We start from the raw sequence: 17190 nt of genomic DNA on the forward strand, positions 1-17190 counted from the left end.
AGGGCAGTCTTTTCTGAAAGCCATTTCCTTCTTTCATTAGAAAAAGAAACTTTCCCTTTCTGCAAACCTTGCCTTGCCTACATCTAGACTTCCATGACTGTGATTTTACCACTACTAATACAATTGCAGGTCAGTTTAACAACAATGAAGTTTTTTCCAATTGAACCAAAGCGTTTTTTCCAGTTCATATCCATATGAAACTATACAGGCTTCACTATGTTTCATTTGTAAGTAATGAGCACAGCCAGCAGAGGCAGTGAACAGACGCAGCAGTTCGCACAGAAGGGCACAAGAAGGCACCTTCGTTTCCTGTCCTAGTAGCGTATGCTTCCTCAGATATGGTCATGACATGCCACAGAGCACATTCCCCAGCTGCTGGAGTCGCTGCATCAGCTGTGTCAGAGGCTTCGACCCAGACAGACCCTCTGACAGCAGATGCAGCTCTACAGTTCTCAGGCTGCAGGAGTGCTTGGGGCCTCTCCGTGAGGCTTGGGCTGACAGTCAGCTCTCCCGCAGAAGGTGTGCTGCTGTTGACGAGTTGTGTCGTCAGGTAAAGGAGTTACAGGAGGAAGTCAGTAGACTGCATAGCATCCGAGAAGGTGAGCAAGAGATAGACAGGGTATTCTCGGAGAATATACAGCTCCAGAATATCCCAGCCCCTCCACAGCAGTGGAGTTGCAGGAGGGCTCTGTGCCGTATGAAACAGCACATCATAACACTGTAGAAGAAGGCTGGAAACTGGTCACTTCTCGTAGGAGGAGAAAGGCTCTTACTCCTCCTGAAGACTTGCAATTGAGGAACAGGTTTAGCGCCCTCCAGGCTGAGGAGGAGCTGGGCATGGCTTCAAGGGAAGCAACTGGGCTGACAGACCCTGTGCCATGTGGGAACACCCAGAAGAAGCAGTGATTGTTGTGGCTGACTCCCTGCTGCAGGGGACAGAGGTACCTATCTGTCGACCTGACCTCTTGTCTAGAGAGGTTTATTGCCTGCCAGGGGCTCAAATACAGGATGTCATGGAAAGACTGCCAAGGCTTGTCCATGCGTTGGACTATTACCCTCTGCTGCTCTTCCATGTGGGCACTAATGATACCAAGGGCAAATTGGAAACCATCAAACAGGATTTCAGAGCTCTGGGGATAGTGGTCAAGGCTCTGGGAGCCCAGGTCATTTTCTCCTCAATCCTGCCAGTGATGGGGGAAGGACGGGAGGAGGGGTAGATGGATTTTGTAAGTTAACAACTGGCTGCGCCGCTAGCATTGGCAACAGAGATTTTGTTTCTATGACCATGGGACCCTGTCTGAAGATCAACAACTGATGGGGAGAGATGGGATCCACCTCACTAAGCGGGGCATGCGTGTCTTTGCCAACAAGTCGGCCAGCCTTGTAAGGAGGGCTTTAAACTAGGAAAGATGGGGGAAGGGGAGAGTTATAGAGATGGGGTAGTCAGCAAAATGTGGCTCAAGTTGGGGTGCCTCCAGCAGGTGCATGCAGCCAGGGAAGTGTGCATAGGACACGACTATGGAGGATCCTCTTGCACCCCTCCTGGGAAACGTGCATGCTCACTTACCTCTCTGAAATGCCTGTACACCAATGCACACAGCATGGGGAATAAACAAGAAGAATTAGAGATCTGTGTGTGGTCACACGGCCATGATCTCATTACAATTACAGAGACATGGTGGGATAGCTCTCATGACTGGAATGCTGTCATGGATGGCTACATGCTTTTTCGGAGAGACAGGTCAGGAAGGCAAGGTTATGGAGCTGCTCTTTAATATGACAGAGCAGCTGGAATGTAGCAAGCTCTGCCTAGGGGTGGATGAAGAGCGAGTCGAGAGCTTATGGGTAAGAATTAAAGGACAGGCTAACATTGGTGACACTGTTGTGGGTGTTTACTACAGGCCACCTGATCAGGAAGAGGAAGTCAGTGAGTTCCAGACAGCTGTAAGTAGCCTCACAGTCACAGGCCCTGGTTCTCAAGGGGGACTTCAGCCACCGTGATATCTGCTGAAAAGACAACACAGCTAGGCACAAACAGTCCAGGAGGTTCCTGGAGAGCACTGATGATAATTTCCTGACACAGGTGATGGAGGACCAATGAGGAGAGGTGTGCTGCTGGACCTTGTGCTAACAAACAAGGAAGGGCTGGCTGGAGATGTGAAGGCTGGGGGCAGCCTTGGCTGCAGTGACCATGAGGTGGAGGAGTTCAGGATCCTGTGAGGAGGAAGCAGGGCAGTAAGTAGCATCACAATCCTGGACTTCAGGAGAGCACACTTCAGCCTCTTCAGAGACCTACTTGGAGGAATCCCATGGGTTACGACCCTAGAAGGAACAGGGGTCCAAGAGAGCTGGTTAATATTCAAGGATCACTTCCTCCAAGCTCAAGATTGGTGCATCCCTGTGAGTAAGAAGTCAAGCAAAGGGGGCAGGAGACCTGCATGGATGAGCAAGGAATTATTGGCAAAACTCAAACAGAATAAAGAAGTATACAGAATGTGGAAAAGGGGACAGGCCACTTGGGAGAAATATAGGAATGCTGTCAGAGTATGCAGGGATGTGATGAGGAAGGCTAAGGCCCATTTGGAGTTTAATCTGGCAAAGGATGTCAAGGACAACAAGAAGGGCTTCCTCAAATACATCAGTAGCAAAAGGAAGACTAGGGAAAATGTGGGCCTGCTGCTGGAATTGGGTAGGTGCCCTGGTGACGAAGGATACAGAGAAGACAGAGTTACTGAATGCCTCGTTTGCTTCAGTCTTTACTGCTTAGGCCAGCCCTCAGGAATCCCAGAGCCTAGAGATAAGAGAGAGAGTCTGGAGAAAGGAAGATTTTCCCTTGGTCGAGGAGGATTGGGTTAGGGATCGTTTAGGCCCCAGCGGAATGCACCCACAAATGCTGAGGGAGCTGGCAGATGTTATATTGCTAGGCCACTCTCCAGCATCTTTGAAAGGTCATGGTGATCAGGAGAGGTGCCTGAGGACTCGAAGAAAGCCAGTGTCACTCCAGTCTTCAAAAAGGGCAAGGAGGAAGAGCCAGGAAACTGCAGGCCAGTCAGCCTCATCTCCATGGTGAAAGGTGATGGAAAGGTGGATGAAGCAGCTCATCCTGGATGTCATCTCTAAGCATGTGGAGGAAAAGAAGGTGATCGGGAGTAGCCAGCATGGATTCACAAAGGGTAAATCATGCTTAACCAACCTGAGAGCCTTCTATGATGGAATGACTGGCTGGGTAGATGAGGGGAGAGCAGTGGATGTTGTCTCCCTTGACTTCAGCAAGGCTTTCAACACTGTCTCCCATAACATCCTCATAGGCAAGCTCAGGAAGTACAGGCGAGATGAGCAGACAGTGAGGTGGACTGAGGACAGGATGAAAGGCAGAGCTCAGAGGGTTGTGCTCAGTGGCACAAAGTCTAGTTGGAGGCCTGTAGGTAGTGGTGGCTCCAATATTGTTCAACTTATTCATTAGTGGCCTGGATGACGGGACAGAGCACACTCTCAGCAAGTTTGTTGATGATACAAAACTGGGATGAGTGGCTGATACCCCCAGGGGTTGTGCCGCCATTCAGAGGGACCTTGATAGGCTGCAGAAATAGGCAGAGAGGAACCTCATGAAGTTCAATGAAGGCAAGTGCAGAGTCCTGCACTTAGGGAGGAATAACCCCATGCATCAATACAGTTTGGGGTTGACCTGCTGCAAAGTAATGAGGTGCATTAGGAAGAGTCTTGCCAGCAGGTCAAGGGAAGTGATCCTCCCCCTCTACTCAGTCCTGGTGAGGCCACATCTGGAATACTGTGTCCAATTCTGGGCTCCCCAGTACAAGAGAGACATGGCACTACTGGAGACAGTCTAGCAAAGGGCTACAAAGATGATTAGGGGACTGGAGCATCTCTCAGAGAGAGCTGGGACTGTTCAGCCTGGAGAAGAGAAGACAGAGAGGATCTTATCAATGTATACAAATATCCAAAGCAAGGGTGTCAAGAAGAGGAGACTAGACTCTTTTCAGTGGTGCCCAAAAAGAGGACAAGAGGCAACAGGCACAAACTGAAACACAGGAAGCTCCATCTGAATATGAGGAAAACCTTCTTTGGTGGAAGGAAGACAGAGCACTGGAACAGGTTGCCCAGAGAGGCTGTGGAGTCTCCTCTGGAGATATTCAAAACCTGCCTGGACACAACCCTGTGCAATGTGCTCTAGGTGACCCTGCTTGAGCAAGGGGGTAGGACTAGATAATCTCCAGGGGTCTCTTCCAACCTCAACCATTCTGTGATTCTGAAGTGAAAACTTTAGCAATAGGACATTTTCCAAGGCTGCCTTCCCCTTTGGCCAGTCAAGTGGTGATGGACTGCAGGTAGGAGATGTGATACACCATGACAAACAAGAGCACATGACCTCTAACTCATGAGTCACATGAAGTACTGCAGCACTGTATGCAGGTAAAATTTGATGTCAAACTAGTTCAAAACATTTTGTTGTTCAGTTCAATAAGTCAAAATGCTACCTGTGGACTGGGGGCTGACAATGTTTCAGATGAAAACATCAAAATGAAATACTTGCTTATTCATGATCAAAAAGTTGCAGCAGAAATTTGTGGGCTTGCAGGCTAAATTACAAAAGCAATGACAAAAAAAGTTGTAAAATGTTATTTCCTCAAGATTAGCCTAAAAGATATGAAAATCAGGAAAATGAGAAGAAAAGGGACTGAAGCTCAGAGGATGTTAGAGATCTTGGCTGAGGTGAGCACAGTGGAAGGGGATGTGCAGCTGTGAGACAGGGAGGTGCATGGTGGGGCCAAAGAAGTGTTTGAAGCCTTAGTGATGGGCAGAAACAAGGCGAAGGAAAGGACAGCAGTGACAAGGTAGGAGGGGAACCAAACAAGATGACAGATCAGAAATATTTTTTACTGATAATAGGACAAACAAGGAGAGAGTAAGGGAGTCAGGGCAGGAATTTAAAGGAAAGGGTGAGGGAATGGGTGAATGAATTGAGACCAAAAAAGAGACTTATCAACATGAGATAAACTGACTTTCGGGGTGCAGAAGATGAAGACAGGCAAAGCTTGTCATTCTCACCGATTATCATAGCAAGGTTATCATTCCTACGACACAGAACAAGAGTTTTGTGCAACAAAGTTCTACGTAGTTGGGGTAGTTTGATGTGGGAAGACAGTTCAAGATACTTCACCTATTCCCTCAAGCATTCTTCTACTTCATTATGTTACCACTTGCAATATTAGGAACACAATCCCTCTCATATCCTTCAAAGTCCCATCATCTTCACTGAATCTTATCAGTAGTCCCCAGAGTTCTAATATATATCCTATTACAGCACTACACAGGGGATTAGCAGACGCAAGCCAATGGCCTAGGACATTTTAGCAAAGTAGTCTTTGAAATTTAGTATGAGTGGAACATGCATTCAAGACAGAATAATGCAGGGTTTTTTTAAAAAGCTGTGACAGGTCCAGTTTCATGTATTTTAATCTAATCTAGAAGTAGCACAAAGTAAATATGAGTAACTATATAAACATGTTATAAATGACACATCTAAATATGAAATATTTTTATTATCCTTAGGAGTGAAAGCTGAGAAAAAAATACATTTTAAAACAAGATACATACCTACACTCAAGTTTCCTCTATTCAGGAAATCCTTAGCAAACATCTATTAACATCCAAATATGTTCTTCAGAAGTACTTAGGAGATTTTTTTTTCTTTTAATGGAATGTTCTAGGTGTACTTTTGATCTTTCCCGTATTCAGAAATGGAACCACTATTTTTCTTCTACTTTTTATGGAAACAACATGCAATGTTCTTTTGGCTCCATAGAAACAGCAGTTTAAATGCAAGTCAAATTAATAAGCTACTGAACTTTACAGGAACAAATTTGTAAACAGCATCGGGGCAGACAGAAAGGGGAGAATGCTACTGTAAATCTGAAAACTGAGAACAGACTACAAGTTTCCTACATTTCTTGAATAGTTTGCTCTGTCAGTGAAGAGGTCTTTTCTCCCCTAAGTTGAGTTCATTTAAACAAGAAGCAGCCTGACACTCTCAGAGAACTTCATACATGATGATGGTTCATACCAAGAGTAGTATGTGGATGGACAAAATGTTCAAAATAAAAAGAAAACCCTGACAGGTTTCTCTCCAGAAAGTCAAAATCAATATGAAGGATTGTGTGCCAGCATTCAGTGATGTAATATGAATTAAGACATTGCAGAGAAAAAAATTAATATGGGAGGAAAAGGATTATTGCTGAGTCTTCTTCTGGGAAGCTCCTAGCTACTTGCCCAAATATATATAGATCTAACAAGGATTGTTTGAATGCTAGAAAAATACATGTGTATATAAAGGCCAGGTTATCATCCCATTTACTTCCAGCAGGAAAAGTAACCTTGTCCACATTTATTTACCTGCAAGTCATGAAAGCAAGGATAACTAGAACAAATTCAGTGCTGAACAACTAAGCAATAATCATAAGTCATTCTCCCTCCTTCATAACCTCATAAAAAAATAAATTAAGATGCATTTGTCAATTGTTAGTTCAACTTTTGAAAGGCTCAAATTGAAAGGATTAGAAAAACTAATATATACATGCATACATGTTATTTGTATATGTAGCTTTAATTTATATACAAGTTGTATATATGCATGCAAAATAGGCAAAGAAGAAAATTCATTAAATATCAAAATACACAAAAAAAGTGTGATGACACCATGAGCTATTACTGTTAAAGTGTGCTTGAGGAGGGTGGTTGGACTAAATGATCTCCAGAGGGCCCTTCCAACCTCTGATATTCTGTGAAAAATAATACCACTGAAAGACCAGGATGTGGGGGAAACTGGTTTTATCTTCATCCTTCTAACATACCCATGGTCTAGTCCCCTCTTTGAACATAAGCTAGATCAAAAGCAGCAGTTTGGGAATCAACTCAACCCAAGCCTAGAAGCACCCTCCCACCACATCCCACCTCTGGAGGGGCATGGGGCCATAGCATATGCCTGGATGAGGGAGGACTGCCAGCCACCCGGCACTGCCTAGCCAGCTCAGACCAGCCAGACAGTAAGCCGAGAACATGGATGCATATGAAGCCCTGAGAAAGTCTACAAAGCCCTGAAACACCGGATTTTGTATAGCTGCAGTCCTAACTGCATTCAGACCAGCTAACAGTAAAGATGCTCATGTTTTAGTATTAATAACTTACTTGTGGCAGCTACAGATCTGAATGAGACAGTGATTTGTCCAGAATACAAATCCTAGGTGAGGACCAGCATGTACTACTTAATTTATTCACTGTTCAGAACTATCAAGTTCAAAGACTTAGGCAGAAATCTATATATACACACGTGATCAGGATCAATAGTCCTGCCTTTTATATTTCAGAACTCTCCAGCTCCACAGATACTACTTCAGTACAAGAGACTAGCAGATTATAAACGGATCAGGTTCAGCTTGATGTGTTAAGACACTAGAAAAATAAAATGGAGGGCCTTTGACACCAAATGACTTCAAAGTTTAAGATGGAAACTGAACAACCTCCTGCCATAACATCTTCTGGACACTATTAACACTTACTCCAAAAAGGAAACAGGATGGATGATTTAGCAGTCTTAATGCTGAATACAAGCTTATCATATGACAGGGAACAAAGCAACACCCATACTGATCACCCAACAGAGGGCATAAGTCTCCTGACTTCCCTGGAGTGCTCTATAGTTGTCAAGTTAATCAGCTGAAGATTTTCATTATCTAATATTAATTTGGGATTTGTATTTATCAAAATGTGTAAACTTCAAAGGGGCAGGATACTGCTGTCATAGAGACTGCAAGCTCCAGCCTATCTCTTGGCTCTCTGGCTGCCGCAGCCCTTTCACAAAGTTTACTAGCACTCTAGCTGAAAAGCAGCTTTAGGATTTGAGAGAATGAGCGTTACTTCCAGCTGGAAAATCCAGTATTCATTTGCAGTCAGCTTCCACCTTGCTTTGGGGCTCTAAGTGGAATAATTCAAAAGTCAGTTCCCGCTGAGAAATCACTCTCACTCCTAAAAAAACATTTTTTATAAACTTAACCATATTAAAAGTATAATTCCCACTCCAGCCTTTCAGAGAGGCACACTCCAGCACTACTAGACAAAGAGAGGATTGTCATTTAATTAAGGTATCATAAGCCTTACTTAAACAGTCAGGCAAATCCCCAGTGTGGTTTGGGGAACCATTCGCACTGGAACCACTCTCAGTAGCAGCATGGACAAGACTGAATCAAGCTTTTACTTCACACACCACATTTTTCCCACCACCAGCCTGGCAAGTTTTAGCACTCCAACATGCCTTCCTGCTGACCCTCAAGTAGCTAACACACACTCAGTTTCACACTACAAAAGGTACTCTGGCGCTCACCGTATTTCACCATATTTCACAAACTTTGGATGTAAAAATGCACAAAGTCATAACTGCATACAGGGCACTATATATGGGTCCCAGAAGAGACCAAAAACCAAGCGCTGAGGCAATGCCTGGGCTAGAGCAGGGCACACTGAGCAGCACAAATCAGTCCCCCCCACATCACATACCCTGGCTCTCTCCAATTCAGTGGTACAGAGCCTAAAGTCTTGAGACCTGATGCACCTTCTTAGTTGCAGGTGACAACCGTTCCAAGACTGCATGAGATTTTGGTTCACTTCAAAACCCCCTATAAATACAATGGTGAAAGAACAGAACTAAGCTATTTCAAGTTAAACTGAAAAAACTACATCACTACCTTATATCTGACAAGCACAGAATATGGCTAAGTTGTGGAGGCCTCAATGTGGATGCTGCCATCTGTTTTTCCTTGCTATGTTTGATTCAAAAAAGTTATTAAAAATCAGAAAGCCATTTTTTCCCCTTAACAAGAATTAAGTTATTCTCAAAAAAAATCCATGATGGGGCTTTCAAGTACATTCCTGTGGCTCCACACAAGGAATTCAGAGTGGCCATTTACTAGATAGATGGAAAATTCAATGAAGAAATGAATATTTCATTTTATATGGTAGCTGCTTTTGGAATCCTTTGGGATCATGTATGGACACAATTGTGAACCTCTGCTCAAATGTAGTTTTGCCCAGCAGGCATCCAATTTTTAAAAACTAAAGTTAGTCAATACTCTATTGCCTGTACATGCAGCAGACTTTATATGGGTGGTGTCCTGGAGTATGTATCTTACTGTCTCAGAGACAAAAGACAAAAATGTAAAGTTATATAAGAAGTGGTTTGGATGATTCAGACAGGCAGCTAGAAAGAACAGACCTCAACTGCTTTCTTTTCAAAATGTGTACTTGTAAATTAAGAAGCATTTGAAGATTAGGCATCTGTCCAATTCTTTTTTATCATTTAGTGTATTATGCTAATGAGGATGCTGTTTCTTTAATTATTGTCTGCAGAAAAATTGCATTGAATCCCTTGATCTTTCTTAAACCATCCCTATGCTTGATTCCCCATAGGCTTTTAATCACATGGCTTCAATGTGAAGCTCTGCATTTGAGGGAAAAATGTCTCTTCAAAACTGGTTCACTGAGAAAGTCTAAATTGTTTTCTCTCATCCAAGCTATATCCCCTACCACTTGGCAGCTTAGCAGGAAGGCCTGAAAGACTCAAACAAATCATACTAGCTTATGCACCAAAAGCAGCCTAATGCTGAAACATATTATAGTACTATGTAATGGATACTAAACGTCAGGACTTGTTAGGGGGAAAAAGACAACTGAGGTGAGCTATTAAATAATATATTTTAATATTGTCTTGTAACACTTTACACTAGAATTCAGGAAATCTTATTAAAAGAGGCACTTATAATACTGAACATCAGCTGCCAGCCTTAACTGCATTGTTCAGAATTACACACATGTACCACTCATGGACATTTTTTGTTAGTCAAATGGTTCTACCCACATGGTTTTGGAGTGGATTTCTGCATCCTCTGGTAGAGGCTTCTGTGAGCAAAGGCCTCCCTAGGTGTGACACCAAACCCCCTTGGTATGTCAACCCACACAAGCTGGCGGCAACTGGAGCATACCTGCCCAAGCTCTCCCCAGAGCATCCCGATACCCCAAAACGCAAACAGAAGAGTGCAAGTTTGTTTTCTCTTCAGAAGAGAAGACAAGACCCCAAACCCCACCTTCCAAATCATCTCTGGAAATGCATTAACTGAAACCTCTGGGGGAGGCTCAGGACATCCCTGGCGCTCAGAGAAAAGGTTGCTGCAGCATTTCTCGGTTTGAGCAGCAGCCTTTGAACTACCCTTTTGATATTTGCTTCACTGTAGCCCTGGAACTACTGATGTTTACAAAACTGTGCAATCTGAAGCACATCAGTATGACAGAGATTTGGGGAGGAATAATACTTCCCTAAGCCCATAGGGAAAGGAGGGAAAAGGAAGATACTTCTGCATTTTAGTGCACACACTACAATAACCAAAGAAAATGGATATATCATAATTGCAGTATACATACCATAACTGGAGCATATATTTCATGCTGTGCTGTCATCCTACAGAACTGAAGGAAAGGCTGCATTTAAGCTAAGATACAAGTTATGCTAACATCTTGAAGCAATGTATTTACAAACAAATACTCCCTGACATCTCATTTATCTGTTTTGCCATAAAATTGGCTTATACATGATTAATTATGAAAAAATAAGCACAGAATGCTTTCATGCACTTTTACTTTGAAGTCAAGGTCACGCTTTGTTTTGAGATTCAGAAAAAACAGTATGAATAACATAATTAACATATCAGAAGATTCTTTGCAAGTAACTTTACTTAAGCAGGCTAACCAGAAGTTTACAAAGCTCTTTGTCGTTGCAGACTGATCATTTGCTCTTAGCCCCAGTCCATATCCTTTGTTTTATTTGACTTATCTTTTGTACTGAAATAGTGCTATGGAGTAGATCCCTCAAAACTAAGCCACACACAACCTGGAGAACAAAGTGTTCTTGTCCCAAAGCACTTACAAGCCGATTCCTGTTCTGTGGACTGAATTGTAGCTGGGATGTTGCACTGTAGAAGTGGTACAATAATGGTGTGGTTATACATAGGAAATGTCATTTCTTCTGCAATCTGCCCAAATACGTTCAACAAACCATTCTGCAAATTCTCTGCTCAGGATACTCACTCAAACACCTCAGTGCTGAACACTGCGTAATACTGGGCTAGGTGGGTTTTTCTTAAACACTGGGATATGGCCAACTCATTCAAACCATCTTCTGCCTATAAAGCTCCTTCAACCAAGGCTAGATGTGTGTTAACCCACAGTCCTGGCAAGATCAACACCACATATTAAGTCACTTATTTCAAGTAGTGTGAGAAGCTGGGTTTTGTACTTTTTTCTTTTAGTTAGTTATCTGAGTAACAACTATTTGATAAGACTATACTTCTAATAAGTCTCTATTACAAGGCATGACAAGACAGAAAATATATTAACTTTTTACCTCAGTTATCTTTTTGCCTTAGCTGCTGTACGGTCAGCCCCAAGGCCAAACACAGCATGAAGGCCATCTCATGAAGTTCACCTTTTCTGCTCTCCCTGACCATTACACATCAGCTTGGCAGCAACTTCACACTTGCAAAAGGCCATTTGGATTGGCATCTGCAAACTGCAGAGGTGCGACTGACAAGCAACAGCCTCTCCATGTCAGCATAAATTGCTGTCAAAACTTACATAGTCTGAGTGCTACAGAGCAAACAATAGAAAACAATGTTTTCACCAGTATTGCTGATATTTGAATAGCTTCCTTAATAAAAAACACAAATGATTTGTTTCACTGAACCCTAGCTTATAACTATTGACTGGGCTCACAATTTCAATAGAAGTTAGAATTGCTTTTTAAAAAAAAAAAAAAAAGAAAGAAAAAGAAATTTAGTTCTATTAAAGGCCGAGAAGGTAATCATGATAAAAACCCATGTGGTAAAAATCAATACTAAAAATCACTGTACTTATTTAGGGGAAACAGGATGAGCAAGAATTAATGCCATTGACACCAGCACATAGAAAAAGAAAAGAAGAATCTGGAATAGTGGCAAGTCACAAGATGAAACAGCGGCTGAAGTCAGGTAGAAAACCATGAAGTGAGGAAAGAAGACTGAGGCATTCTGACATATATCCTCAGAAGTTAAGAAAAATATCGTCAGACTTAATTTTATTCAGACAGAAGACTGTTCTGGAAGAATCACTTTACCATTAAGACACTTCTGGGAATTCTAAAAGTTTTGGTCAATGTTTTTTTTTTTTAAGCACAAGAGTAGTGAAGTCAGCTCTAGCTAATTCTATATTAGACCTCATTCTACTGGAAACAGATGAGCCATTTAACTAAAATATTATCACTGACTACGGGCAAAAGGTAACGCTCCAATTACTTCTGCAATGGGCAAACAGAATATAGTCTTAACTAACACTTCATTTACTTGTTGGAATATTTTAGAAAAACAACTTCTCAAAGATGAAAGCAATCGTAAGCAAAATTGAGCAGGAGGAAATAGTCACATACAAAAATATATTAAAAAATCTGCTTAAGAATGCTTTATTACATGCCAAAAGAAAATCACTATGCTACAGTCATGAAAAGATGCTTTCTCTGGTTAAAAAATCCTGGCTAAGAAGGACAGTGACAGCAGCAGCAGAGAAACCTGTAAAACAAACCCACAGTATATAACAGATGGAGAAAAACGAAGACACTGGTAGCAATGAATACAAATTAACATTGCAGAAATGCAAGCAACCGATGGGGAAAAAAGCAAAGAATCATTGAAAAAAAGCCATGGAGGCTTATGGCAATAGCAGCACCTTCCTAAATATAGCAAGAACATTGAAGTCATGTCTTGGCATTCACACAATTAGACCTGGCAGGTAAAAATTATCAAACAATATGAAAAATGACAATGGATTTGACAACTATTTCTATTCTGTATTCAGAGAGATGCAAGATGCTATATTCACATCTTTGAGTGATAACAAAATAACTTCTATACCAAAACTGACAGGGGAAAACTTCAAATAAACCCTCAGTTAAAAACCCTGCACTCAAGAGTAGAAAGCAGATGTATCAGTAATCTGTCCCCATTCACAAAGACTAGCTTTTTAACAAAGATATGAACACTAGAGAAGCTCCTGATGACTACAAAAAGTTAATGTTGAAGCAATATTAAAAGCGTACGTGTGATGACCTAGGCAACGATAGGATAGTTAGATTGATATCAGTAGTAAGCAACATCAGGGAAAGGTTACCATGGGATGCAATCAATAAGGCACTGAAAGACAGCAGCATAATTAATGCCAATCAACAGTGTTATGGAAAATAGGCCTGGTCATGTAAATCTGATCATTTGTATGCAGTTACACCACCATTTGATAATGGTAAGTTAACTGACATGACACACTTCTATTCCTAATTTTACATTATACATCAAATTAAAGTCATACTATACACGACATCCTGATTTAAAAGACTTGCCATATTTCATCAACATAGCTCATAGTAAATGATTTTTATAAGTGACTAAATAGAGAATCAGCATCTCAGATAACAGATGCTTTGTCAGCCCAACAGGGGGAAAAAATGCAGGTAGTGTTTGGAAGCTGAAGATGGAGAGCTACAGACTGCCTTGAGACAAGGGTCATTAATTACTCGGACAATTTACCTGTGACATAATAGATCCTCTATTACTGATAATCTTTATATTGATACATTGGTGTCTTTCAGGAAAATATGCTAAGCAGAAATTAAGGGACTCATGCTGATATACCCTGTGCTGTTTCGACCTGCATTGAACAGGCGCTAGGAATTCATGTGGTCCCCTCTGGCCTTTAAAGTTATAAGTCTAGGAAACAATGACCCAGACATTATTAATCCCTCTGGAATTTAATGCAATAATTGAATCATGCTTAATCCATCTGATACAGTATGATACGTCCTGAGTATTTCCATGGGATTTCAACCATAATCCAGTGTTAAATAACTGGGCAACTTTAAACATTGTCAAGCTGCTTCCTTGAATTTCTGCTTTTAGATGAAAGATCAGCAACAATTTATTTCTCTGAACCATTTTACTAGCTATTTTCATAAGAATATAGAATAGTATTGAACATTTGATCTGGATCTTTCCATGTAGACCACTTTGACCTATTCCTTAGGAAACACTTTGAAAACAATGCCATCAGAACAGTATTTTTCAGTGATGTATCAGAATGCCTTCAGTCAGGTACAGCTGTGACAGTAGTGCACTCTAACTTTGCACAAATGTATCTTGAACATGGCTATACTTCTGTTTATACATGAAAGAGGGACTTCATCTTTCCATACTTTTCTCTAGGATCTGTACAATAAAAATGAAAGTCACAACCTCTTCCAAACACATTTGGTTCCGCCTGTTTGAAACAGGATATCCAGTTCTTGCAGATAACTGAAATAGGCCAGGAAACATCAACTCTCCCAGGTTTGCAGCAGCCACTCACATTCTGAGATACTTGCCTACATTTCTTACTCTATTTGACATCTATTCCTGGCACAATTTTCTACTGTAGAAGCTGACTGGTTTAGCCCAAGTTTTTTTTTCCCCCCCTTCTCAAAAGCTGAATATTCTTAATCACATTACATATGGCAGATTCATTTCAAGGACTCCCAAGGCTTTGTCAGCTGATGGCCTTTGATTTCTAGTCATCCTATCCATAAGGAATCAAAAGCTTCAAACTGCACTTTTCACAGGCCTTACTTCAAATATCATTGACACATTAGTTCACAAAATGGCAGAGGACACGTTAGTGAAACAGTTATTCAATATCTATTAATTGATAAACATACTTAATGGAAGGAAAAAACTTTAACATCATACTTTGGAGAGGACTGAGAAATTACTTCCTCTGCTTTTTCCCAGTCTTATCCAATTTAAACATGATTGAAGAATACTGAAACAGAGTTAACTGTACAGTTCTATTTTCTGGATATTTATATGGTTTCATAATTGTGGTCCAAGCACTAGAGCATCCTGAACCAAACTGGGAAATTCACAGGTGCATATATACATACATGTATATGCGTATAAAAAAAAATTAAGAACCCTCAACAGGATTCTTCTGTATTTCTCACATATCAAGTTATTTGTGCTATCTTTCAGCTCTGTAGAAAGAAAATTCCCAGTCCCAGGTCCCACCTTGGACACTGTCCAGTTCACAGCAGTGGGACAGCTGTATACAGCATCATTATTTTTGTGTTCTAATGTCTTTTTGCAAGCCTAAACAGCAACTCTTCTGCCCAAAGTCATACAGCCTTAATTTCACTGTCTGAGTTAAGAGTTACAGCCTCACTAATGAGAGGACAGACAGTTATAACTGCTTTTAAACCAGAAGAGACATTTGTATATGGAAAACCCATAAAAACCAGTGGTGGGCACTTTAGCACATCCTTCGCATGACTCAGCGCAGTGCCTGCACATGCTTCCCCTCAGACAAACAAAAGTGTGCGTTATGCTAGGCCTGCCTTCCTTCATATCCGGCAATGGAGTGCTGGAGCACAACACATCACCCATAAATACCGGATTTCCCTCCATCAGCATTCAGCCACTTGACTGCTGCAGGATTATAACTAGGAGATATTTGCCACCCAGAAGACAGTAACAGATCAATTCAGTCACCCATTTTAAAGCCAAACACATCTTCTGTGACTGAGTGCAACTGTTGCCAGAGAAACAGCTTCTGACTTGGGTAGAAGTGGGATATTTCTCCCCAAACTCCTGTAATAGTATATGGTAGAGCTCTGCCAAAGACATCTGTTCACACTAACAAATGCCTTGGAAACCAGGGTTACACTGGCAGGGTGTCTGCTTCAGGTGCCTCCAAGCCCTGCCAGAGTCCCTGGTGGGCTCAGTCTGGGCTGCACATCACTAGATCTTCTCCAGTCAGGCTGGTGCTCTGTCACTTAAGGGGACAGGATCAGAACTAGTCCCAGGAGAAGAGGAGAGGCATGCACTAGGCATACACTGTTTCTCACTATTCCTTTCGTGTTACTCAGACAATAGGACAAAACGCACAGGAATCTGGTCAAGCCCTTCAGAGCCCCCCTTCAGGCCTCCCCCTGCTATCAATGTATGGGGAAAGTGAGAGCCTGCTGTAAAACTGAGCACAATATAAGGCAAAGTACAACAGGATATGATGTCCCTGATCATCACAGAAAGAAGGGGCCTCAAGGCTCAGCCCTTGTTCTGCGAGCCTGAGGTTACCTCTGGCCAGGCCAGTGCCAGGGACATCAAGCCAGCCTCCTCGGAGGCTGTGAGAGGAGGGAGACAGGGAAGATGCAGCCCATGGCCTCCCTTGCCCACCCTAAGTGCAGCCAGCACAGGTCTGGGGAGTAGTCCTGACAGCCCACCTTCCACCACAGCTTTGCTGCACTGTCTCCATTTTCTTGAGTCATTTGAGGCTTTGAGACCATTTTCAGCACGTTGCTGGTGGGCACTATGAATGACAGAGCTAATGCCCCCAGCCAGGCTGCAAATCCTGCTCCACAGCTTGCCAGCATAGCTATCTGTTCTTTCTACCCCAGGAGAGGGGGTCATTGCTGACCTAGAGACCATAACCAAATGCTGTGATACATCTCAAAGCCACTCTTTATATTCCAAGAAAAGACTACACACAACACAAAGTAACCAGATTTAGTTTAGATATTCATACCTAAATCAATATACTATATCCACCAGACAGAACTGAAAAAGCAGTAGGAAAGAGTTAGATCCATTTGTTCAATAAGTTCCCACCAATATGAAAGTCTTCTTTGCTTTTAAGTCCCTTTTTCCTGCATTGCTGATAGATTCATTGGAGGGCATTTTTTTTGTTGGATAGAATAGTACTGGTATAAAAATGAAAAACTGTTTGGAAAAAGAGTTCTTTGGTAGCAAATCAGATAAAATCAGACATTGATAACATGGAAGACAAACTTACCCAGAGTGCTGGAAAAACAAGTTTTACTTCCATTGGTGGAAGTTGCCCCTAGAAGACAATCCCAGAGTGGAAACCTTTAAAAAAAGAAAATAAATAAAAGATTCATTAGAATCAGAGTAGGTTAACAAGGGCAAACACCATCAAATCTTTTGTAAACACTGTGCTGAAGATTAAACATCCTGCACTTCTGATTATGGTCCTGTGTCAATTTCCTGTCATTAGCTCCAATGA

General features: G+C 41.9%; 1 protein-coding gene across 4 annotated transcripts in view; it reads right to left on the reverse strand.

The window, feature by feature from the left end:
• MTUS2 (microtubule associated scaffold protein 2) overlaps window positions 1–17190 on the reverse strand; it is a 325349-nt gene that overhangs the window by 299377 nt on the left and 8782 nt on the right. For all 4 annotated transcript variants that reach the window (XR_010387294.1, XM_064504964.1, XM_064504963.1 and 1 more), the window contains exon 2: window positions 16960–17033. The gene's annotated coding sequence lies outside the window, so the exon portion shown is untranslated. The remainder of the gene's footprint in view (window positions 1–16959; window positions 17034–17190) is intronic.

This window comes from Dromaius novaehollandiae, chromosome 1, assembly GCF_036370855.1.
Source record: "Dromaius novaehollandiae isolate bDroNov1 chromosome 1, bDroNov1.hap1, whole genome shotgun sequence".
NCBI lineage: Eukaryota > Metazoa > Chordata > Aves > Casuariiformes > Dromaiidae > Dromaius > Dromaius novaehollandiae.